This window comes from Kogia breviceps, chromosome X (genome assembly GCF_026419965.1).
Source record: "Kogia breviceps isolate mKogBre1 chromosome X, mKogBre1 haplotype 1, whole genome shotgun sequence".
Lineage (NCBI taxonomy): Eukaryota > Metazoa > Chordata > Mammalia > Artiodactyla > Physeteridae > Kogia > Kogia breviceps.
In genome coordinates, this window is record NC_081330.1 from 81,032,176 (window position 1) to 81,059,425 (window position 27,250).

At 36.0% G+C, this 27,250-nt stretch overlaps 1 long non-coding RNA gene across 1 annotated transcript in view; it reads left to right on the forward strand.

The window, feature by feature from the left end:
- Nucleotides 1-1,860: 1,860 nt before the first annotated feature.
- The window catches only part of LOC136793439 (uncharacterized), a 122,591-nt gene continuing 97,201 nt past the window's right edge, over nt 1,861-27,250 (forward strand). The window contains exons 1-2 of the long non-coding RNA XR_010838704.1: nt 1,861-2,103; nt 6,959-7,118. This is a non-coding gene — a long non-coding RNA (uncharacterized lncRNA). The remainder of the gene's footprint in view (nt 2,104-6,958; nt 7,119-27,250) is intronic.

Sequence of the window (27,250 nt, forward strand, 5' to 3'; positions counted from 1 at the left end):
CACTGTGCCCCAAAGCAGGGTGAGTAGGGAGCTGGAAACAGAATGTGCTGTATTTGAAAAAGTTTAGACCATTGAGCCCTCTAAGAAGGAATGTTCGTGGCACATCTGTTACTTGTTTATAGAGTGCCATAAGCTTCTGAGAAGGGAAATATGAGCTATATCAGGTGCTCTGTGATGGCCTAGATGGGTCTTTTTAACTGCCCTGATTTACTTTAACTAAAATGATTGTCACTGTGCCCCAAAGCAGGGTGAGTAGGGAGCTGGAAACAGAATGTGCTGTATTTGAAAAAGTTTAGACCATTGAGCCCTCTAAGAAGGAATGTTCGTGGCACATCTGTTACTTGTTTATAGAGTGCCATAAGCTTCTGAGAAGGGAAATATGAGCTATATCAGGTGCTCTGTGATGGCCTAGATGGGTGGGTTGGGGGAGTGGGAGGGAAGTCCAAGAGGAAGTCCAAGAGGAAGGGGATATAGGTATACATATAGCTAATTCACTTCATCATACAGCAGAACTAACACAACGTTGTAAAGTAATTTTACTCCAATAAAAAAATCCCTAAGACTTTTTCAAAATATCTGATTTTTAAAAATATTTGTGATCTTACCATGTGCCAGACATGCTGCATTTGCATCATATCTAAGGGTCTTCTTGTATTCCCTCCCTACTTAGGAATGACAGGTGGCTGGACATTTTGTGTTTGCCCAAGGCTCTAACAGAACAAGACATAAATGGATCTCATAAGAACATAGTTATATAAGTGAGGATGCTTACTTGGTTTAACCCATCCTCAGTACCAAAACTTGATTCTGATACACAGGTGAGGCCCATCTGGTGCTAGTGCAGTTGATCATCTCTAAACTTTATGTGAATGCCAAAAAGCTTTGTTGACTCCCTAACAATGAACTCAGTAAACAGTTTACTCAAGTGGTTCCTATTACTAAGTGTGGCGAATAGGTCTGTTCTGGCACATTTTGGCTCTCTGAGTTCCACATTTTACTTATTTATTTAACAAACATAGGACTTCCCACTAGTCAGACATTGTTTAAATATTAACTTGTTTAATTTAATTTTTATGACAAGCCACTAATAGATGAAGAAACTGAGGCACAGATAAAGCAATCTGCCAAAGGTCCCATAACTTAGTAAAGAGCAGATCTGAATTCTAACCAAGGTAGCATGGCTTCAGAGTCCCTGTGCTTAATCTTTCTGCAAAGTCTGAGTCTCCTAATTTTTGATCTTCATGGCTTTCTCTGTTTCTTCTTTAGGGACTTGAAATTATTACTGGTCACAAGAGGTTCTTTGTCTTGGTTAATTCTGACGTACATTCAATATGCAGCAGCTCTGTCTTTCTGACAGAAGTGCTCAGTATCAGATTCTCCTAGGCCCTCTGACAGTAAAAGAGGGCTTTTCAAAATCCCTTTTGTGAAGATTCTTCCTGCTTGAATTCTGAACGGACATTTGCACATTGCTATTACCCCTCTTATAAAATATTACATATTTCTAAAGCTGCATAGGGTGCTGTAATCATTGGATTTTCCTGTATACATAATCCATTTTTATTTATTCATTACAATTTGTTTTCCCTTTGTTGATTTAATTACAAAATAACACACACTCATCCTAAGAATCCTAACAATACAGAGCTATGCATAGTTCTTGGCGAAAGTGTCCAATTCCTTTCATTCCTTTCTTTATAATTCCCAGTTTAATGCCATAGAAATAGACAACACTTCTAGCAGGCTACGCTGCATTTCGCTAGTCATAGCTGTTTGAGCTGTACCTCTGGGAAGCACTCTCCGCATTCCTTGGGGTGGGTTACATCCGGGAGGAAGGAACCATTGCCTGGGAAACAAGTCACGTGGGAACCTCTGGACACAAACTGGGTGTAGGGATTCTGACCTGAGCTGGGGTCTGCGCTTCCAGTGAATGCTGTGGGAGCAAGTGCTGGCGACAGGTTAGCGGATGGCTCTGGCACCAATAAGGGCACTGGCTGGGCTGCCTGGGCGAGCTGGAGCCTACCATAAAGCTTAGATTCTGTGGCCAAGGGCACAGACCTTGGCGAAGTGGAGCGTGGCAGGCAGCCTGATGACAGCGACTGCCCGGTAAGTTAGATTTGAACACCTGGTGGGAGTCAGTAAGGGAAGACGAGATTGGACACAGTTCCTTGTGATTCTTCTTTTGTCCAGGGGGACTTGACCTGACCAGCATGCCGCTAGAGGTAGGGGTTGGGGAATGAGAAATGGAAGCAAGGAACAGGGCCAGTGAGGTGGGAGGACCCTGAGACGCACGAGTCCTGTTTTGCTGGTCCTCTCTCACTCTCTATTTCCTCCTTGTTCTTGTTCTTTCTTTTCCTGTTTACACTTTTTCGTTGCTCCAGAACCTGAATTCTAATGTAAGCAGTTTGGCTCCTGAGCCAGTTCTCTGTTAGCTTTCCTGACAGGTGCAAAGAGCTGTTAAAAATACGGAAAAATGGGCAAAGAATCAGAAGACATTATTCACACACGAGCAGTAATCTTTTGAAAAAGTCAATTGCCTTCAATACTAAACACACATGAATAAAACAGGATAGCATATTCAGATTGACAAGAATGGAAAAAGATCGTTTATCCCCAGTGTTGTGCAGGGTTTAGGAAAACTGGCACTAAATAACGGTATTGTTAAGAGTGTAAGTTAGCAAAACAATTTTGTGTTAGGCAATTTGGTTTATGTAACAAATCTGAAAACCTGTTACTCTATGGCCTAGAAATACTACCTGAGGAACTTATCCAACACAATTACTAATAGAAATGTAAACATACTCACACACATACATACAATGTGTTCATTAAGCTTTATTTGTAACAGCAATTAGGGATATCTGGACACTGAATATTTTATGATATTAAGAAATTATTGTTATTTCTCTATGTGAAAATAGGATCATGGTTATGTTTTAAAAGAATCTTTAGGGATTAATTCAGATATATTTACATATAGAATAATATGATATCTGGGATTTGCCTGAAAATAATTGGTATTGACTAATGGATTACGGGATAGATGGATTGATAATTACTGAAGCTGGGTGATGGGAACATGGGGGATTTCATTATTATTATTCTCTCTACTTTTGTATGAGTGTATGGGATTTTCCATAAGTTAAAAAAAATACTAGTTCAAGGTAGAAAATTGGAAAATTATGGAAGAGTGTTAGTAAATAAAAATCATCTCTAAATCTTCTGGACAGTTGTAAGCAGTGTTACATTTTGGTGTGTGTGTGGGGGAGGTGGATTGTTGCTCAACATTTGTTCCACTTTCCTGCACTTCAGGAAGAGCATTTAAAAGCATAGATTCAAGTCAGATTGTCTGGGTAAGAATCCCACCTCTGCCAATTACTAGCTGCCTGATGCTGGATAGGGTACTTTAGTCCTCAGAGCCTCAGTTTCCTCATCTATAAAATAAGAACGATACTGTGTATTATCAAATTCAATCAATAGTAAGCTACACTATTGCAATCTGTACCACTATGGCAGAAAAATCACTTCCAAATAAAATGATGCACATTTGATTTCAGAGGTGTTAGAACATTAAAGGATATGAATCTTAGAATTAATGAGATATTGTGGTGGCTACCTTATAAGGTTTTTGTGACAAGTAAATAAGTTTAAAAGTGTAAAGTGTGTGGCACATGAGTACTCACTAAATATGAGTTATCATTATTACCTCATCACCATCATGATCCTAAGAGTGCTCATGTAGGCATCTGCATGCATTTTTCTCCCATTTGAGCAAGGAGACCAAATTATCGGATCTTGTTTAGGGTTTAATAGCATTACTTCTGGACTGTGGATCTTTTTTGCAATATTCTAAACTGATAATGTATGAGAATATTCATTGCAGCAGGGTTGGTAAAAGAAAAAAATATTTGTAATAACTTAAGCACTCACAGACAGGTAATGGTCAAATACTTTATGGAGGTATTCACACTGTAATACTATACAACTTTGAGAAACAGTGAGGGAGGAGCTGGATGTACTGATATGGAAAGATGTCTCTGTTATAATGGTTAGTAAAGAAAGCAAATAATTGAATAAAATGTATAGTTTAAGTAGGAAAAATCTTATGTTATTTATAGATGTGTATATATTTGTGTGTGTGTGTGTGTGTGTGTGTGTGTGTGTGTGTGTGTGTGTGTGTGTAGATCGATAGATTGCAAACTTTTAAAAATGGCTGCCTCTGAGGGGTGGGATTCACATCAGGGGAGGTGAAATGAGACTTTCACTTGTTTTTACATATGCATTTGGTATTGATTTTTATACTATGTATTACTTTTGTAATTAAAATATAATTTTGAAAAATTCAAGCATGAGATTTTTTTCAGAGTATGCAGATCTATTCACTAAGTTTTTTTCCTACATAAGATTTGTCCTTTTAACATCTTGTCATAGGTTTGTAACATGAAACTTTTAAGAATGAAATGAGTATATTTTAAAACAATCTGTATTTTGACAAAGGCCACCCTTTACAAATTGTGAAGTTCTTATAGCCAGCACATTATTTCCAGTCCTCACAGATGTTAAGCCTGTTCATAATGGCTTCCTATTATGTAAGTATACTATTAATGCAGCAACACATTACTATTACTTAGCCTAATACTATTAATTACTTATTTTCCTAAACAAGATTTGCCAAGGGATGTTAATAAACATTCCAATTTAATGTTCCTCTCATTAAATTGGAATACAGAGCAATTTCACTCCAGTTAGAGGGTATTATGATGCTTTACAAGTTATGCATGACCCACAGAACATTTTTTAAAAGAGTTCATAGTGAAATTTGAACTTCCTATATTCTGATTACCTTAGGTTGATGACTCCAATATACCTCAAAGGCATAGACTTCAAGAGTTTAGGTTGATAGAAGGTCTTTTCCTAGTGGTCTGAAACTGCAAAATGGCTACAAAGTCACTCTTTCTGCCAGCCCTCCCACCCCACCCCCGCCCCACATCAACAGAATTTGTAACTATTTCAAACTTCAGCTTCAACAGTTTGGCATTTCTTTCAGGTGTCAATGTGAATGTAATATATAATTCCAAGATATATTATAAAATAAGAGTTACCATGATCTATTAGTTTTTGCTAATTTATGCTTTGAGAAGAAACAGCCCCAAGAATTCAATAACTTACAATAACAAAAAATGTTACTTGTTCACATTACTTGTTGGGTTTGAGGTTTTTCTCTATATCATTTTCATTCTAGAATCTAGGTTAGAGGAGCAGCACTTATCTGACACCAGCTGCTCTTATTATACAGTGAGGAGGAATGATAGAACCATGCAAAGATGTCTCTAAGAGCTTAGACATGGAATATGTAAATATCAAACTTGATATCAATAGAGTAGGAAAGTATAATCCTTTCACAGGGAGGAGTAGAAAATAATGTGGAACACTAATGCAATAGGTTGCACAAGGTATTTGCCAAATAATAATTTTGCAACATACCCAAGCTCCTAAGTATGCATTACTTTATATGAATATATATTAATAATTAAAACCCTGTCAGACAGGGGATCTTACAATGCAATATTTTGGGAGGAACCTTATGTTACGAAAGTTCCAATCATATGAATTTTGGCTATAAATTTCACGGACATACCTACATGTATGTGTGTGTATGTCTTTTGTTTCTGTCACTTTTTCCTTATGCAAAACCAAGATTGTGTAATAACATATTACTCTGCAATAGGATACTATGGCCATCCCTGTGTCATGATTGCAATTGCATATATGTGTGTATATTTCAGATCAGTTAATTTGATGCAGTTCATAAGTTTGGCTTGTGTAGAAATATCTTTTAAAAAACTATTTTTTGAAATAACATGTTTTAGTTCTTAATGTATGAAACTAATATCTCTTCATTGTAGGAAATTTGAGTATATATGTGGTTGTGTAATAGAGAGAGGAAAACATTTTAAAAGGAATATACTATGGTTGCTTTGTCTTCTATAGTGAGTGTCATAACTCATACCAGTGTGGAAATAAGTATCTTTATTGATCTCTTCCTCCCTAAGAGAATACTGAGGAAGAGGAGAATCATGATATTAAACATTTAAGGCCTCTGCTGGTTTTTTTGTGCTTCTAAAGTGTGGTCCACTGTTTAGCAGAGCCCATTAATCAGTCTGTGTAGAAGAAGGTGCAGAGCCTAACTTAAGATAGATGTGGGGCAGTAGTGATGTGAGTAAATGTTGTATGTGTGGTGGGTAATGCCTAAGGGAAAGGTGTCTAGCAAGAGGGGAAGCAAAACATCTAGAAGCAATGAATGGGGCCGTGGAAGAAGATGCAAGAATGGAGCCTACAGAAGTGAACAAGTGAAAAATTGCTGCTGGTAGAATTGTTGGACAGCATTTAGTTTGTAAATGTTCAGTGTTAAATTGTTTCCCATGTCTTGTTGTGACTTAATCCCCACCCCACTCTGCTTCTCAGACCTTCGGTGATGTGTGGATTCATACAAATATCTTGTGTGCGTGATTCTTAAGTAGGAGTATCATGAAACCAGCCGGTCACCAGCAAGTAAATTAAAACAGTGATGAGTCAGCATTTTTAATTTTATCATATTGCCATAGAATAAAATGAATGATGGGTGAGTGATCATTGTGCATTAATTTCCAGTCCATGAACTGGTCTGATAAAGCAGTAGAAACTAGCCTTGAATTCTTGCTTCATTACACTGTCATCCCAGTATACAGGATGCATTTTTGTGTCCAACAAATATTTCTAATTTCATTTAAAATTGTGGTCTTTTGAGGAGGAAGTAGGTCAGAGAAGTGAGGGGTGAGAGAAGACAAGTTCTGATGAGAGTGCTAGAGTATGTGCTGTTGGTAAGGATAATTACCAAACTATTACTGGAGGAGAGAAAGGGAGAGGTAGTCATAAGCATGAATAGGGAGAAAGGAATTAAATTTTAGACCTTTTTTCTTAGTGAGAACTCTTCATACAGATGAAGAATATCCAATAGCTGGAATGATGCAGTTTTGGAGGATCTAAAAATGGTGATGACTTCCACTCCAACTTAGAAAGGCAGTTCTGTGGTGGACCATGACCCCAAGCTTCCTTGATGAGACCACTGCCTGGATAATCAGGTGAATAATCATAAATGAGCCAGCTTTCTGTTTATGGTAGTATATTGAAATCTATAGAATATCTTCTGTGACACTTATGGAAGGCCCAGAAAATATAAAATCTAATGTAAGAATCCCTTTACCCTGCTAGGATGACCAGCTTCCCCAATTTGTCTAGGCTTTCCTGGTTTTAGATTTGCATTCCAGGAATTCTCTCAGTCCTAGGCAAAACAGGGATGGCCACTCTGCTCCAAATCCTTATCTCCTGCCATCCCCACACTTTCCCACCCCCTCCACTGGTTCAATTTCTCAAACCTTAACATTGTCTTCTCCCTCTGCAAGGACCCTATTATCCAAAAATAACAATGAAAATTCTCTGATGACATCATAAACAAGGAAGGCATAGGATATTTTTTTATCCTTAAAATAAACTTTTTTAAAAAAAATACTTAGAAAAAGTTGGCAAAGAAGTGTGCCAGAACATTAAGAAACGACTGAGTGGGGTAAATGATTTTTTTTTACTTCTTTACACATCTTTATTTTACAAACTTTACTCAAAACAGATTATGACATTTATATTTACCAGATTTAAGCAAGTATAAAAACTGAAAATCAAGAAAACACTGGGTTTGGTTTCCAAGTTAATGTTAAAGTATCTTTCAACGTTGTATTTAAATATATTTTTAAGTAAATAGCATGTCTTATATGGTTCAGGAAACAATGTGAGCTTCTGGGAAGATAGAAGATTCCATTTAATTTACTTAACATTTTTTATTGTCTATTCTGTTCCAATTATTGTATCAGATGATAACTGATCTATATGGTCTTTGGAATATTTTTATCTTTAATTTATTTAAATAATAAGAATATGTTTAATAATAGACATATGTTCTTGATAAATATAATGCTAAATCAGGACCCAAACAATATGTATATATTTATATTACCTTCTTCTGTGAAAATTTTTCAGTTTATACAGAACCCTGCATACAGTTTGATTCCATTTTTATAAAACATTATGTGTATGTCTGTAGGTGGAAAACCTATAAGAAGAAAATAAAAGGAAATATCCCAAAATGATAACAATGGTTAACTTGGAATGGTTTGATGACTTATTTCATTTGTTTTTACCAATAATTCATTTTTTACAATTTTTATATAAACTTTAAATTTTAGAACAGTTTTAGATTTACAGAATTATTGCAAAGATGGCACAGTGTCCTTGTATACCTCGCACCCAGTTTTACCTATTATTAGCATCTTACATTCATGTGATACATTTGCCCCACTCAATGAGCCAATGCTGATACATTATTATTAACTAAAGTCTATACTTTCTTCAGATTTCCTCACTTTTTCCCTAATATCTTCTCTCTTCGAGGATCTCATCTAGAATACCACATTACATTTAGTAGTCATGTCTCCTTAAGCTCCTCTTGGCTGTGACAGTTTTCAGACTTTCCCTGTTTTTGATAAACTTGGCAGTTTTCAGGAGTACTGGTCGGGCATTTTGTAGAATTTCCCTCAGTTGTGATTTACCTGATGATTTTGTCATAAATAGACTGAGGGAGTGCATTTCTTTTTGGGGGGGAGAACACAGAATACTTATTAAATAATATCAAGTGTACATACTATCAACATGACTTACCACTATTGATGTTGACTTAGATCATTTGGGATGAATAATGTTTGTCAGGTCTGTCCACTGTGAAGTTACTGTTTTTCTTTTGGAAGAAAAATCACTATGTATAGCCTTTACTTACAGAGTAGAGAGTTATACTCCCACTACTTGAGGGTTAAGTAGTACATAAATTATTTGGAATTCTTTTTTAAGGGAGATTCATCTCCTTCATTTGTTTTTAGTCAGTTATTAATATCAATTTGGATTCATGGATAATTATTTCATGTTTTGTGTAATAGTCCAATACTGCATTATTCATTTATTTGTTCAAATTGTTCCAGCTTTGGCCATTCAGAGCTTTTTCAGTTGGCTCCTGTGCCCCTTTGACATACTGCCATCAAAGTTTTGAGCAATCCCTTACTTTCTGGCACATCAAGGAGGAGGAGTATGTGCTGCACATAATAACTTTCATCCAAAGAGTGGAGTATGGAACAGGAGAAAAAAGAGGAACTATATTGTGGAGAAATCTGACAAACACTAATTAGCTTTGTAATAAAGGTCAATATCAACAGTGACACCATGTTAATAGTATGTACCTTTGATGTGATGTAATGAAAATAGAATTCAACTTATTTGGTCTTCCTCACCAAAACATATTATCCCACTCTAGTCATAAGGAAAAAAATCATTAGACACATAGAGAGTTATTCTACAACATCCTACAATATACCTGACTAATACTCCTTGAAACTATTAAAGTCACCAAAAACATTATAAGTCCGAGAAACTGTCAAAACAAAGAGGAGCCTAAGGAGACATGATAACTAGACGTATTGTGATATCCAGTGTAGGATCTTGGAACAGAAAAATGATATTGGGGAAAAACTGAGGAAGTCTGAGTAAAGTGTCCATTTCACTTAATAACACTGTATCAATTTTAGTTCATTAAGTGTGACAAATGTGCTGTAATAATATGGAAAATTGATGTGGAGGCTATGGGAACTGTCTACTATATTTGCAACTTGTATATAAATTAAATATATCCTGAAATGAAAACATTTATAATCTAATCAATTGGGCATATTTCGGGGGTCTTTTTCTGAGATCTCTCTTCTAATCCATTGATTTATGTGTATATCCCTCCAACAATACCACACAGTCTTGATTATTGTTGCAATGTAGTAAACTTTTTAAAACTGCATTAACATTAGTTTATAATATTATATGTTTCATGTGTACAACATTATATTTCAACTTCTGTGTACACTATAGTGTGCTTACCACCAAAGGGTTAGCTTTAATCTGTCACCATACAGTTGACCCCCTTTATCCATTTTGACCTTTTCTATCCATTACTCTCTGGCAGCCAATCTGTTCTCTGTATCTGTATGTTTGTTTTTGTTTGGTTTGTTCATTTATTATGTTTTACTTTTAGAGTGTTTTATTCCACATTTGTGAAATCATATGGTATTTGTCTTTCTCCATCTGACTTATTTCACTTAGCATAATAACCACAAATTCCATCCATGTCTTCACAAATGGCAAGACTTCATCTTCTTTAATGACTGAGTAGTATTCCATTATAAATATATACCATATCTTCTTTATACATTCATCTATGGATGAACACTTAGGTTGTTTCCATATCTTGGCTATTAAAAATAATGTTGTGATGAACATAGGCGTGCATATATCATATTGAACTAGTGTTCTTGTATTCTTTGGATAAATAAAGAGAAGTGGAACACCTGGACCATATGGTACTTCTACTCTTAAATTTTTGAGGATTCTCCACCTTGCTTTTCATAATCGCTGAACCACTTTACATTTCCATCAACAGTGGATAAGGGTTACATTTGCTTGGATTCTCTATGCTGTTTTTCATAATTGCTGAAACAATTTACATTTCCATCATAAGTGTATGAGGGTTACCTTTGCTCCACAACCTCTCCAATGCTTGCTGTTTCTTGCCTTTTTATAATAGCCATTCACACAGCATGAGGTGATAACTCCTTGGTTTTGATTTGCATTTCCTTAATAATTAGTGATGTTGAACTTTTCAAGTCCCTGTTGGCCATATGTATGTCTTCTTTGAGAAAATGTCTACTCAAATGTTTTGTTCATATGATTGATTGATTGATTGGGGCTGTGTTGGGTCTTCACTGCTGCCTGTGGGCTTTCTCTAGTTGAGGCGAGCAGGGGCTACTCTTTGTTGCAGTGATCAGCGTTCTCATTGAACTGGCTTTTCTTGTTCCAGAGCACAGGCTCTAGGTGTACAGGCTTCAGTACCTGCAGCACATGGGCTCAGCACTTGTGGCTCGTGCACTGTAGAGTGCAGGCTCAGTAGTTGTGGTGCATGGGCTTTGTTGCTCTGTGGCATGTGGAATCTTCCTAGACCAGGGATTGAACCCATGTCCCCTGCATTAGCAGGTGGATTCTTAACTGCTGCACTACCAGGGATGTCCTTCTTTCTTTCCTTCTTCCTTCCTTCCTCGTTCCTTTCTTTCTTTCTCTCTCTTTCTCTTTTTTTAACATCTTTAGTGGAGTATAATTGCTTTACAACATTGTGTTAGTTTCTGCTGTATAACAAAGTGAAAGTGAAGCAGCTATATGTATACATATATCCCTATATCCCCTCCTTCTTGCATCTTCCTCCCTCCCTCACTATCCCACCACTCTAGGTGGTCACAAAACACCCAGCTGATCTCCCTATGCTATGCAGCTGATTTCCACTCGCTATCTATTTTACATTTGGTAGTGTACATATGTCAATGATACTCTCTCATTTCATCTCAGCTTACACTTCACAATCCCTGTATCCTCAAGACCATTATCTATGTCTGTGTCTTTATTACTGTCCTGCCCATATGTTCATCAAAACCATTTTTTTTTAGATTCCAAATACATGTGTTAGCATACAGTATTTTTTTTCTTTCTGACTTACTTCACTATGTATGACATAGTAGATCCATCCACCTCACTAAAAATAACTCAATTTCGCTTCTCTTTATGGCTGAGTAATATTCCATTCTATATATGTGCCACATCTTCTTTATCCATTCATTTGTTGATGGACATTTAGGTTGCTTCCATGTCCTGGCTATTGTAAATAGTTCTGCAATGAATATTGTGGTACGTGACCCTTTTTGAATTATGGGTTTATCAGGGTATATGCCCAGTAGTGGAATTGATGGGTCATATATGGTAGTTCTATTTTTAGATTTTTATGAAACCTCCATACTGTTCTCCATGGAGTCTGTATCAATTTATATTCCCACCAACACTGCAAGAGGGTTCCCTTTTCTCCACACCCTCTCCAGCATTTATTGCTTCTAGATTTCTTGATGATGGCCATTCTGACTGGTGTGGGGTGATAACTAATTGTTGTTTTGATTTGCATTTATCTAAGGATTAGTGATTAGTGATGGTAAATTAGAGCATCCTTTCATGTGGTTGTTGGCAATCTGTATAACTTCTTTGGAGAAGTGTCTACTTAGGTCTTCTGAAGATTTTTGGATTGGGTTGTTTGTTTTTTAGATATTGAGCTGCATGAGCTACTTGCATATTTTGGAGATTAATCCTTTGTCAGTTGCTTTGTTTGCAGATATTTTCTACCATTCTGAGAGTTACTTGTTCATCTTGTTTGTGGTTTCCTTTGCTGTGCAAAAGCTTTTAAGTTTCATTATGTCCAATTTGTTTATTTTTGTTTTTCTTTCCATTTCTTTAGGAGATGGGTCAAAAAGGATCTTGCTATGCTTTATGTCAAAGAGTGTTCTTCCTATGTTTTCCTCTAAGAGGTTTATAATGTCTGGCCTTACCTTTAGGTCTTTAATCCATTTTGAGTTTATTTTTGTGTATGGTGTTAGGAAGTGTTCTAATTTCATTCTTTTACATATAGCTGCCCAGTTTTCCCAGGACCACTTTTTGAAGAGACTGTCATTCCTCCATTGCATATTCTTTCCTCCTTTATCAAAAATAAGGTGACCATATGTGCATGGGTTTCTCTCTGAGCTTTCTACCCTGATCAATTGATCTATATTTCTATTTGTGTGCCAGTACTATACTCTCTTGATTACTGTAGCTTTGTAGTGTAGTTTGAAGCCAGGGAGCCTGATTCTTCCAGCTCTGTTTTCCTTTCTCAAGATTGCTTTGGCTATTTGGGGTCTTTTGTGTTTCCATACAAATTGTGAAATTTTGTGTTCTACTTCTGTGAAAAATGCCAGTGGTAGTTTGATAGGGATTGCATTGAATTTGTAGATTGCTTTTGGTAGTGTAGTCATTTTCACAATGTTGATTATTCTAATCAAAGGACATGGTATATCTCTCCATCTTATTGTGTCGTCTTTAATTTCTTTCAACAGTGTCTTTTAGTTTCTAGCATACAGTTCTTGTCTCCTTAGGTAGGTTCATTGCTAGGTATTTTATTCTTTTTTTGCAATGGTAAATGGGAGTGTTTCCTTAATTTCTCTTTCAGATTTTTCATTGTTAGTGTATAGAAATACAAGAGATTTCTGTTCATTAATTAATCCTGCTAATTACCAAATTCATTGATTAGGCTTAATAGTTTTCTGGTAGCATCTTTAAGATTCTCTATGTAGAATATCATGTCATCTGCAAACAGTGACAGTTTTACTTCTTCTTTTCCTATTTAAATTCCTTTTATTTATTTTTCTTCTCTGATTGCTGTAGCTGAAACTTCCAAAATTATGTTGAATAATAGTGGTGATAATGGGCAACCTTGTCTTGTTCCTGATCTTAGAGGAAATGGCTTCAATTGTTCACCATTGAGAACAATGTTGGCTGTGTGTTTGTCATATATGACCTTTATTAAGTTGAGGTAGGTTGCCTCTATGCCTACTTTCTGGTGAGTTTTTAATGATAAATCAGTGTTGAACTTTTTTCAAAAGCTTTTTATGCATCTATTGAGAAGATCATATGGTTTTTCTCCTTCAATCTGTTAATATGGTGTATCACATTGATTGATTTGTGTATATTGAAGAATCATTACATTCCTGGGATAAACCTCACTTGAGGATGATGTATGATTCTTTTAATGTGCTTCTGGATTCTGTTTGCTAGTATTTTGTTGAAGTTTTTTGCATCTATCTTCATCAGTGATATTGGCCTGTAGTTTTCTTTATTCGTGACATCTTTTCTGGTTTTGGTATCAGGGTGATGGTGGCCTTCTAGAATGAGTTTGGCAGTGCTCCTCCCTCTGGTATATTTTGGAAGAGTTTGGGAAGGATAGGTGTTAGATCATCTTTAAATATTTGATAGAATTCACCTGTGAAGCCATCTGGCCCTGGGCTTTTATTTGCTGGAAGACTTTTAATCACAGTTTCAATTTCAGTGCTTGTGATTGGTCTGTTTATATTTTCTATTTCTTCCTGGTTCAGTCTTGGAAGGTTGTACTTTTCTAAGAATTTGTCCATTTCTTCCATATTGTCCATTTTATTGGCATATAGTTACTTCTAGTAATCTCTAATGATCCTTTGTATTTCTGCAGTGTCAGTTATTACTTCTCCTTTTGCATTGCTAAGTCTGTTGACTTGAGTCTTCTCCTTTTTTCCTTGTTGATTCTGGATAATGGCTTGTCAATTTTGTTTATCTTCTCAAAGAGCCAGCTTTCAGTTTTATTGATATTTAATATTGTTTACTTCAGTTTTTTTTTCATTTATTTCTGATCTTATTTTTATGATTTCTTTCCTTCTGCTAACTTTCGGGGTTTTTTGTTCTTCTATCTCTAAATGGTTCAGGGGTAAGTTTAGGTTGCTTATTAGACATTTTTCTTGTTTCTTGAGGTAGGATTCTATTGCTATAAACTTCCCTCTTAGAACTGCTATTGCTGCATCCCATAGGTTTTGTGTTGTCATGTTTTTACTGTCTTATGTTTCTAGGGATTTTTTGATTTCCTCTTTGATTTCTTCAGTGATCACTTCGTTATTAAGTAGTGTATTGTTTAGCCTCCATGTGTTTGTATTTTTTACAGATCTTTTCTTGTAATTGATATCTTGTCTCATAGTGTTGTTGTCAGAAAAGATACTTGATATGATTTAAATTTTCTTATATTTACCAAAGCTTGATTTGTATCCCAAGATATGATCTATCCTGGGGAATGTTCCATGAGCACTTAAGAAGAAAATGTATTCTGTTTTTTTTTTTGAATAGAATGCCCTATAAGTATCAATTATTTCCATCTTGTTTAATGTGTCATTTAAAGCTTGTGTTTCCTTACTTATTTTCATTTTGTATGATCTGTCCATTGGTGAAAGTGGGGTGTTAAAGTTCCCTACTATTTTTTGTGTTACTGTCAATTTCACCTTTCATGGCTGTTAGCATTTGCCTTATGTATTGAGCTGCCCCTATATGGGGTACATATATATTTACAATTGTTATATTTCTTCTTGGATTTATCCCTTGATCATTATGTAGTGGTCCTTCTTTGTCTTTTATAATAGTCTTTATTTTATAGTCTATTTTGTCTTATATGAGAATTGCTACTCTAGCTTTCTTTTGATTTCCATTTGCATGGAATATCTTTTTCCATTCCCTCACTTTCAGTCTGTATGTGTCCCTAGGTCTGAAGTGGGTCTCTTGTAGACAGCATATATACAGGTCTTCTTTTTGTTTCCATTCAGGCAGCCTGTGTCTTTTTGTTGGCTCATTTAATCCACTTACATTTAAGTTAGTTATACATATATTTGTTCCTATTACCATTTTATTAATTGTTTTGGGTTTATTATTGCAGGTCTTTTCCTCCTCTTGTGTTTCCTGCCTAGAGAAGTTCTTTAGCATTTGTTTTAAAGCTAGGTTAGTGGTGCTGAATTCTCTTAACTTTTGCTTGTTTGTAAAGGTTTTAATTTGTCTGTCAAATCTGAATGAGAACTTTGCTGTGTAATCTTTTTTGTAGGTTTTCTCCTTTCATCACTTTAAATATGTCCTGCCACTCCCTTCTGGCTTGCAGAGTTTCTGCTGAAAGATAAGCTGTTAACCTTATGGAGCTTCCCTTGTATGTTATTTGTTACTTTTCCCTTGCTGCTTTTATTATTTTTTCTTTGTATTTAATTTTTGATAGTTTGATTGATATATGTCTTGGCATGTTCCTCCTTGGATTTATCCTGTATGGGATTCTCTGTGCTTCCTCGACCAGATTATTTCCTTTCCCATATTAGGGAAATTTTCACCTCTTATCTCTTCAAATATTTTATCACACCCTTTCTCATTCTGGGACCCATATTATTGAAATGTTGCATTTAATGTTGCCCCACAGGTCTCCGAGACTGTCTTCAGTTCTTTTTATTCTTTTTTCTTTATTCTGACCTGCTGTAGTTATTTCCAGTATTTTATCTTCCAAGTCACTTATCAGTTCTTCTCTCTCAGTTATTCCACTATTGTTTCCTTCTAGAGAATTTTAATTTTCCTTTTTTGTGTTATTTATCATTTGTTTGCTCTTTAATTCTTCTAGGTCCTCATTAAACGTTTCTTGTATTTTCTCCATTCTATTTCCAAGGTTTTGTATCATCTTTACTAACATTACTCCGAATTCTCTTTCAGGTAGACTGCCTGATTCCTCTTCATTTGTTTACTCTGGTAGGTTTTTACCTTGCTTCTTCATGTACTGCATATTTCTTTGTCTTATGATTTTTGTTAAGTTATTGTGTTTGGGTTCTCCTTTTCACAGGCTGCATATTCACACTCCCCCTTGTTTTTGGTGTCTGCCCCCAGTGGGTAATGTTGGTTCGGTGGCTTGTGTAGACTTCCTGGTGGAGGGGACTAGTACCTTTGTTTTAGTGGGTGCGGCTGTATCATATCCTTCTGGTGGGCAGGGCCAAGTCCGGCAGTGTTTTGGGGTGTCTGTGAACTTAGTATGATTCTAGGCAGCTTCTCTGCTAATGGGTGGGGTTGTATTCCTGTCTTGCTATTTGTTTGACATGGGGCGTCCAGCAGTAGTGCTCGCTGGCCATTGGCTGGAGCTGGGCCTTAGCATTGAGGGGGAGATGTCTGGGACAGCTCTTGCTGATTGGTACTTTGTGGGGCCAGGAAATCTCTGGTGGTCCAATGTCTTGAACTCAGCTCACCCATTTCAGAGGCTCAGGCCTGAACCAGGTTGGAGCACCAAGACCCTGTCAGCCACATGGCTCAGAAGAGAAGGGAGAAAAAAAAAGAAAACATGAAAATATATTAAAATTAAAAAATAGTAATAAAAAAGAAGAGAGCAACCAAACCAATAAACAAATCCACCAGTAATAGCAAGCGTTAAATTCTAAACTAAATGAACATAAAAATTAGAAACAAATCAGTTGCAGGCAGCAAACCCCAAGTCTACAGTTGCTCCCATAGTCCAATGCCTCAATTTTGGGATTATTAATTGTCTATTAAGGAATTCCACATATTCAGGGTACATGAAATTGATTGTGGGGTTTAATCCACTGATCCTGAGGCTGCAGGGAGAAATTTCCCTTTGTCTTCTTTCTTTGCACAGCTCCTGGGGTTCCGCTTTTGTTTTGGCCCCACCTCTGCATGTATGTCTACTTCAGGCATCTGTTACCTGCCCGGACAGGAGGGGTTTAAAGCCACGGCTCATTATGGCACTCTTGCTTGCTCAGGTAGGGGGAAGTGAGGGGTACTATAGTCATAATTGGAATTTGTGGCAAGCCTGCAGCAGCAGAGGCCAGCACGATGTTACAACAGCCTGAGACGTGCCATGTGTTCTCCTGGGGAAGTTGCCCCTGGATCACAGGACCCTGGCAGTGGTGGGCAGCACAGACTTACAGGGAGGGTGTATGGATAGTGACCTGCTCTTGCACACAGGATTCTTGGTGGCAGCAGCAGCAGCAGCGTTAGCTTGTCATGCCCATCTCTGGGGTCTGAGCTGTTAGTTGTGGCTTATGCCTATCTCTGGAGCTTTCTTAGGTGGTGCTCTGCCTTCTGTGGGCACATGGGCATGGAATCCCCTCTCCTCAAGCATCCCAAAACAATGGTATATTGCCTCTTCATCAGGTCCAGACATTTTCCTGGACTCTTTCCTTGCTAGCTGTGTCACACTAGTCCCCACAGACTGTCTTCATGCAGCCATCCGCAGTCCTCTCCCTGGGATCTGACCTACGAAACCCAAACCTCAGCTCCCAGGCCCCTCCTGCCACAGTACGTGAGCAGACATGCCTCTCAGGTTGGTGAATGCTGGTCAGCACTGATCCTCTGTCCAGGAATCTCTCCACTTTGCTCTCTGCACCCCTGTTGCTGCACTCTCCTCCATGGCTCCAAAGCTCTCCCCCCGCCAACCCCTGTCTCTGCCAGTGAAAGGGCTTCTTAGTGTGTGGAAACTTTTCCTCTTTCACAGCTGCCTCCCAGTGGTGCAGGTCCCATTCCAACTCTTTTGTCTCTGTTTTTTTCTTTTTTCTTTTGCCCTACCCAAGTATGTGGGGTTTTCTTGCCTTTTGGGAAGTCTGAGGTCTTCTGCCAGCGTTCAGTAGGTGCTCTGTAGGAGTTGTTCTGCATGCAGATGTATTTTAATGTATTTGTGGGGAGGAAGGTGATCTCTATGTCTTACTCCTCCACCATTTTGAAGGTCTCCCCCTCTGTTCATATTTTAATTGAGGTTTGTTTGTTGTTGTTGAGTTGTATGACTTCATAGATTTTGGATATCACACAGTTATGAGATATATGATTTGCAAATATCTTCTCCCATTCTATAGCTATCTTTACATTTTGTTGACGGTTGCCTCTGCTGGGCAGAAGCTGTTCAGGTTGATGGAGTCCCACTTATTTTTGATTTTGTGTCCCCTGACTGTGGAAACATATCTAGAAATATATTGCTAAATCTGAAGTCAAAGACTATGCTGCCTATGTTTTCTTCTAGTTTTATAGTGTCAGGTTTTACATTGAAGTCTTTAACCCATTTTGAGTTGATTCTTACTTGATTTTTGTGTGTGGTGTGAGATAATTATCTAGTTTCACACTTGTGCATGTGGCAGTCCAATTTTCCCAACACCAGTATTTAAGAGACTATCCTTTCTCTATTGTATGTTCTTTGCTCCTTAGGCATAAATGCATTGTCCATATATGGGTGGTTTTATTTCTGTCCTCTCAATTCTGTTCCACTGATCTCTGTTTCTATTGTTCTGCCAATATTATGCAGTTTTGATTGCTATAGTTTTGTAACATCATTTGAAATCAGAGAGTGTGATACCTCCAGCTTTGTTATTTTTTCTCAAGATCTCTTTGACTATTTGGAGTCTTTTGTGATTCTGCCTAAGTTTTAAGACTTTTTGTTCTATTTCTGTGAAAAATATCAGTGGAATTTTGATAGGGATTGCACTGAATCTGTAGATTGCTTTGGGTAATATAGACATCTTAGCAATGTTAAGTCTTCTAATCCTTAAGCATGGGATATCTTTCTTTGTATCTTCTTCCATTTCTTTCAATAATGTCTTGTAGATTTAAAGTACAGGTCTTACCTAGAGGGGTGGGATAGGGAGGGTGGGAGGGATGGAGACACAAGAGGGAGGAGATATGGGAACATATGTATATGTATAACTGATTCAGTTTGTTGTAAAGCAGAAACTAACACACCATTGTAAAACAGTTATACTCCAATAAAGATGTTTTTAAAATCCCTGTATCAAGTAACATCAAAAAAATAAAATAAAGTACAGGTCTTTTTCACCTCTATTTCATTTATTTCCATTCTGATCTTTATTATTTCCTTCATTCTACTGATTTGGGGCTTCATTTTTTCTTCTTTTTCTACTTACTTTAGGTGTAAATTGAGATCGTTTATTTGGGATTTTTATTGTTTCTGGTTGTAGGTTTGCAACTTTCCTTACTACTGTTTCTGCTGCATCCCATAGATTTTGATATGCTGTATTTTCATTTTTTTGAGTAGTTTTTAATTTCTTTTTTGATTTCCTTGTTGACTCAATATTGTTTGGTAACATGTTGTTCAGTCTCTTCATATTTGTGATTTTTCCAGCTTTCTTCTTTTAGTTGCTTTCTAGTATCATACTGTTGTGATCAGAAAAGATGCTTGATATGATTTTAATCTTGTTTTTTGTGTCCCAACGTATGGCCTACACTTGAGAATGTTCCATTGTCACTTGAGAAGAATACTATTTTATTGCATTGGGTGGAATGTTCCGTAGAAATCCGTCTAGTCCCTCTAGTCTAATGTTTCCTTTAAGGTCACTGTTTCCTTGTTTACTTTCTGTCTAGATGTTGTATCTATTGATGTAAGTGTAGTGTTAATGTCCTCTACTATTATTGTGTGGCAGTCATTTTCTCCCTTTGGGTCTGTTAATAATTGCTCTTTATACTTTGATGCTCTTATGTGAGGTTCATATATATTAACAACTCTTATGTCTTCTTGGTGAATTGTCCTCTTTATTGTTATATAATGTCCACCTTATTTCTTGTTAACTTTTTTGGGCTGGAAGTCCGTATTGTCTGATATGAGTATGGCTATACCCACTTCCTTTTGATTGCTGTTTGCTGTGAGTATCAGCTTTCATCCCTTCACTTTGAGTCTTTGTTTTTAGAACTGAGATGTGCCTCCTGGGGGCAAAGTATAGTTGGGTCTAGACACTCTGTGTTTTTTGACTGGTTAATTTAAACCATTTACATTTAAGGTGATTGTTGATAAATAAGGACTCAGTACTGCCATTTTAACTTTTGTTTTCTTGTCTCTCCATTGTTTCTTTTCCTTGTGTTTTGTCTGTCATTTTAGTTTAGTAGTTTTGTGGTATTTTTCTCATTTCCTCTTTTTTTATGTTTTTTGTCTCTGCTTTAGCTTTATGTTTTGTTTCTATAAAATGTCTCATAGACAAAATTGCCCTTTTTTTTGCTGACAGTATCTTAACTTCATTTTCCTATATGGGTTCTGTCCTTTTCCTCTCCCACTTTTATGCTTTTGGTGTCTCAAATTGTCTTTTTTCCTATTGTGTATTTGTTCAAAAATTGAAAGAGCTCGAGTTATTTTTACAACTTCTTTCCCTTTAACCTTTGTGATATTATTAAGTATTTAACAACCTATTCTGATATAGTTTCAATTTTCTGATTTTCTCTGTTCATTTATAACCTTATACAGGGTTTTGTGTACATTTTCCTTTTCATTTCAGAAAGAAGATTTCCTTTCAACATTTCTTGTAAGGAAGGTTTTGTGCTGATGAATTCCCTCAGCTTTTGTTTGTCTTGGAAAGCCTCACTTCTCCATATCTGAGTGATAACTTTGCTGGATAGGTACTCTTGGCTGACAGTTTTTATCTTTCAATATTTTGAGTATGTCCTTCCACTTTTCCAGGCCTGTAGAGTTTCTGCTGAGAAATCTTCTGATAACCTCGTGGGATTCCTTTGTAGGTTATCATTTTTTCCCCAGCTGCCTTTAAAATTCTTTCTTTGCCTTTTTTTTTTTTTTTTTTTTTTTTTTTTGTGGTATGTGGGCCACTCACTGTTGTGGCCTTTTCCATTGTGGAGCACAGGCTCCAGATGCACAGGCTCAGCAGCCATGGCTCACAGGCCTAGCTGCTCCACGTCATGTGGGATCTTCCTGGACCAGGGCACGAACCTGTGTCCCCTGCATCAGCAGGCAGACTCTCAACCACTGCACCACGAGGGAAGCCCTGCCACTGACTTTTGACAGTTTCAATATGTGTCTTGGAAAAGGGTCTTTTTTTGTTAAGGTAATATGATGTCATCTTAGCTTCATGGAACTTTATATCCAGTTTCTTCTCCAGGTTTGAGAAGTTCTCAACAAATATTTTAATAAATATGCTCTCTGTTCCCTTCTGCCTCTCTTCTACTTCTGGGCTACCCATTATTGTAATGTTGCTCTTCCTAATAGAGGGAGATATTTCTTGTAGAATTTCTTAATATTTTCAGGTCTAAATTATCTGTCCTCTTCTACCTGTTCTAGATTTCTATCTTTGAGTTTGTTAATTTTCTTTTCCATTTGGTTTGCTCTATTTCCAATTTTTTCTAATGCATTCTTCATTTCATTTTTTGTTTGTCAGCTCCAGAATTTGTTTCTTTTTTTAAGACTTTTAATATCTTTGTTAAAGTGTTCCTTTTGTTCATTAATTTTATTCCTGATCTCATTGAACTGCCTTTCAGAATCTTGAAGTTCACTGAATTTCTTCATGACAGGTATTTTGAATTCTCTATCAGTTAGATCACAATAAAGTAACTTTAAGTTTGGTTTCTGGAGAATCGTCATGTCTTTTTGTTATACTGTGGTTCTCAATAGTGCTTGATGATGTTTTCCTATGTCAGGTCTTTGGAAGTAGTTAGCACCTTTCTCTTTAGGTAAAGTCTTTTTCTTTTTTGACTTGATTGTAATGATTCAACAGGTAAGTAATTAGAGGTCTTTTTGTTTGTTTTCTGATATGTTGCACTATAGCACAAGTTTTTGGTTTCTCTTACCTGAGCTGCTTTTGGTTATATTTGCAAATTGGCACTTTCTACCCTCCCCCAACTCTGTCAGAAATGTTGCCTGGTGGTGGTCTCATTGTCAGTGCATGTGAATTCAACATTTTTGGTGCTTTGCTACTGCTGGTGTTGCTGATATCACTGCTGGGGGCACTGGGATGGTGGGCACTTTCAAAACATTTGGAGCCTCCTGAGTCATAGGCTCTGCTGCCATAAGGGGAGGGGAAGGGTGGATGGGATCTGGGTTTGTGGGTATGTCTGTTGTGTTTGGGGTTGTTAAATTTGTGGGCGCTACTCCTAAAGGCAAGTTTAGGCAGTATTGTGGGCACTTTTGTGACTGGAGGGATGGACTTGCAGGCCCTGTTGCTGCTGACTGGTTCCCTGTGGCTGTTGGCACTGCTGTGGCTGTGAGGTTAGAGTCATGTGTGCCCTCTCTCCAGATGCTACTGGGTTTCCTGGGGTTTCAGGCTCAGCCACCATGTCCAGGAGTCTGGGATCGCAGACACCCATTTTGCTCTTCCTCTGGTTCTGCCTCTTCTATGTGTTCTAGTTCACAAACCTTTAGATGTACAGATGTGTGGAATTCTCCAGCATCCTGATGTGTTGGGCAGAGGCACCTTTGTTGAGTTATGGATGTTTTATTGTTTGAAGAATGAAGGGGAGAGACAAAAAGTGTATCACTACCCTATTATAGTGACATCACTCGCAGTAAATTAATATCAAGAAAAATATCTTGTAATTTGTTCTCTTTTTCCAAAATTAGTTTACCTATTTCATTTACTTGTTTTTTCTAATAACTTTGAGAATAATGTTGCCTATAACTACAAAGCTCTTGCTGCTATTTTGATAGGAATTGCATTAAATCTGTATTCATATTTTTATTTTGTTGATCTTTCAATCCATAAACATGGTGTTTTTCAATTTATTTAGATATTCTTTGATTTTTCTCATCACCATGTTTTGTTTTTAGCATACAAGTCCTGCACATCTTTTGTTAGATTTATACCAAAGTATTTCATTTTATTGAACAATCATAAATTGCATTGTATGTTTAGTATCACTCCCCTTTCCTAGCATATAGAAATATAATTTTTCTTTATTCTGTAATCTTTTGAATTCATTTATTTGTTCGAGGAGACTTTTTTCCTCATAGACACTTTTGGATTTTCTGTGTAGACAATTTTGTTATCTATGAACAGTGATGGTTTTCTTTTTTTATTGATCTGTATTACATTGTTTACTTTAGTTATTTTATTATAGTAGTTAGAACTTCCAGCACTAAGCATTTAGTATTTCACTATTAAGTATAATACTAGTATAGTTTTTTTGTATGTGCTCTTTATCAACTTATCAAGAGTTCATCTCTATTCCTATTTTTCTGTGAGTTTATCCTAAAACTGAGTTGACATTTGTCAGATGATTTATATACATTGATTAATATGATTATGTGATATTTAGAGTTTGCTCTGTTAATATGGTTTATTACATTGATTACTTTTAAAATATTTGTACTCCTGGAATAGACCACATTTTGTCCTGGTGTATAATTGTTTTTACATATTTGTGCATTTTAGTTTCCAATATTTTGTTAAGAATTTTTGTGTCTAAATTCATACAGGATATTTGTGTGTAATAATCCTTTTAAATATTTTCTTTGCCCAGTTTAGTTATTAGACATTACTAACTTCAAAAGTAGAATGGGAAGTATTATTTCTTCCTTTTATTCTGAAGGAGATGGCTTAGAATTTATTTTAATTAATTTTTATATATTTGGTAGAATTCTCTGAAACCATATGGATGTGGAAATTTCCTTTTAGAGAGTTCTTAAATTACAAAGTGAAGTTCCATATAGTTAAGGGATATTAAAATTATGTATTTCATATTAGATGGCCAGTGGTAGTTTGTATTTTTTCTACAAATTGTACCATTACACATAAGTTGTTAAATTTATCTGTGTAGTTGCTTATAATTTTATTACCCTATTTTCTGTAATATATATAATGATAACTGTTTTCATTCCTGTTATTTGTTTTCATTTTTGTCAATCTTGCTAGAGATTTGTCTATTTTATTAATTTTTTTCACAGAAACAGTTTTTTCTTTTATTGATTCATTCCTTTTAAAATTTCATTAATTTTCTGTTCTTATCTTTATTTCCTTCTTCATACTTGTTTTGTACGGTATTTTTTCTAGTTTCTTGAAGTGGGAATTCACATTATTGGTTTGACATTGTTTCTCTTTTTTATGCATATATTTAATACTCTAAATATCCCTCTTATCACTGCTTTAACTGTGTCACACAAATTTTGGTATGTTGTATTTTCATTTTTATTTAGTTCACTACATTTTTTAGTTCCCTTGTGATTTAATGATTGACCCATGCATTATTTAGAAGTGTGTTGTTTAGTGTTTAAGTGGAAGTTGATATTCCTATTATTTTTCTGTATTTAACTTCCAATTTGATGCCATAACCTTCGGAAGATACACTTTGAATGATTTCAGTTCATTTAAAATTTTGGAACTTGTTCAAGTGTACATGATGTAGACAATATTGATTATCTATTTTCCTGGATACTTGCAAAGAATCTATATTCTGCTGGAGTTTGAATGCTAAACAAATAGTAAAATTGCATTGTCTGATGATGTTGTTGAGTTCTTCTATAGCCTTCCTTGTTTTCTATGTCTTTCTATCAACTGTTAAGTTAGTTTAGCAGTGTTGAATTATCTACTGTAATTGTAGATTGTTCATTTCTCCCTTATGCTTTGTAAATTTTTGTCACTTATTTTGCAGTGACAAAATATTCTATTGATGACAACATACAGATATATGATTATTTTGTCTTCTTGGTGGATAGACCCCTTTATCTTTATATCATCTCCCTTTTGGTCTCTGGTTATTTTCTTTCCTTTGAAATCTAGTATATCTGATACTAATGTAGCCACTTCTGCTAATTTTTCAGTTTTTACTTTTTTAAAATATAAGTATAATTGATTTGCAATATTATATTTGTTTCAGGTGTACAACAAGGTGATACAATATTTTTATACATTGTACCCTATTTAAAGTTATTACAAAATAATGGCTATATTTCCCTGCACTTTACAATATATCCTTGATGCTTATTTATTTTATACATAGTAGCTGGTATATCTCTCTCTCTCTCTTTTTTCAGCTATACTTGTGGCATGTGGGATCTTATTACCTGGACCAGGGATCAAACCCATGCCCCCTGTATTGGGAGCATGGATTCTTAACAACTAGACCACCAGGGAAGTCCCAGCTTGTATCTCTTAATTCCTTACTTCTATATTGCTCCATACCCTTCCATATCCCTGCTGGGAACCATTAGCTTGTTCTTTATATGTGTTAGTCTGTTTTGTTTTGCTATATACATTCATACGTTTTATTTTTATATTCTGTATATAAGTGGTCAGATAGGGTATTTCTCTCTGTCTAAATTATTTCAGTAGCATAATATCCTCTTGGTCCATCAACATTGTTGTAAATGTCAGAATTTCCAAGTTTTTTTATGGCTGAGTAATAGTCCATTGTATATATATATATACCACTTGTTTACCCATTCATTTCTTGATGGACACTTAGGTTGCTACCATATCTTGGCTGTTGTAAACAATACTGCTATGAAAATTGGGGTGCATGTAGTTTTTCAAATTAGTGTGGTTTTTTTGGATATATACCCAGGAGTGGAATTTTTCTGTTTTGTATATATATTCATTTGTATTATATTTTAGATTTCACATTTAAGTTATATCATGCAGTATTTTTCTTCTCTGATATATTTCACTAAGAATAATATCTCATAGGTCCATCCATGTTGCTGCAAATGGCAGAATTTCTTTCTTTGTTATGTCTGAGTAACATTCCATTACTTTTATATATATCATACCTTATTAATCCAGTTATCTATTGATGGGCAGGTGGGTTGCTTCCATGTCTTGGGTACTGTAAATAATGCTGCTGTGGATATTGTGGAGCATGAAATTTTTCAAGTTAGTGCTTTTGTTTTTCTGCATATATACCAAGTAATGAAACTGCTGGGTAATATGGTAATCCTATTTTTAGTTTATAAGGACCCTTCATACTGTTCTCCATAGTGGCTGCACCAATTTACATGCTCAGTAACAGTGTAATAGGGTTCCAGTTTATCCACATCTTCACTAACATTTGTTGTTTTTAGACTTTTTGATAATAGACATTTTGACAGGTATGGGAGGATGATATCTCAGTTTAGTTTTGATTTGTATTTCTCAGACATATAGTGATATTGAGCATTTTTGTGTGCCTGATGACTACGTATATATTCCTCGAATATATATATATATATATATATATATATAGTATATCTTTTTTCCACTTCAGGCTTTCTGCCCATGTTTAACCAGGTTGTTTGGTTTTTTTTTTTTTTTTTTTTTTTTTTTTTTTTTTTTTGCGGTATGCAGGCCTCTCACTGTTGTGGCCTCTCCCGTTGCGGAGCACAGGCTCCGGACGCACAGGCTCAGCGGCCATGGCTCACTGGCTTAGTTGCTCCGCGGCACGTGGGATCCTCCCGGACCAGGGCACGAACCCGTGTCTCCTGCATCAGCAGGCGGATTCTCAACCACTGCGCCACCAGGGAAGCCCCAGGTTGTTTGGTTTTTGATAGTAAATTTTATGAGCTGTTATATATTTTGCATATTAACCTCTTATAGGTCATATTATTTGCAAATATTTTCTCCCATTCATAAGGGTGTCTTTTTCTTTTGTCAATAGTTTCCTTTTCTGTGCAAAAGGTTATAAGTTTAAGTAGGTTCCATTAGTACATTGCTACTTTTGTTGCTTTTGCCTTAGGAGACAGATCCAAAAAATATTGCTGATTTTTGTCAAAGAGCATTCAAACTATGTTCCCTCCTAGGAGTTTTATGGTTCCAAGTCTTACATTTAAGTCTTAATCTACTTTGAGTTTATTTTTTCATGTGGTGTGAGAAAAATGTTATAATTTCATTCTTTTTCATGTAGCTGTCCAGTTTTCCCAACACCACATATTGAAGAGACTGCTTTTGCTACATGGTGTATTCTTGCCTCTTTTGTCATAGATTAAAGACAATAGGTACAT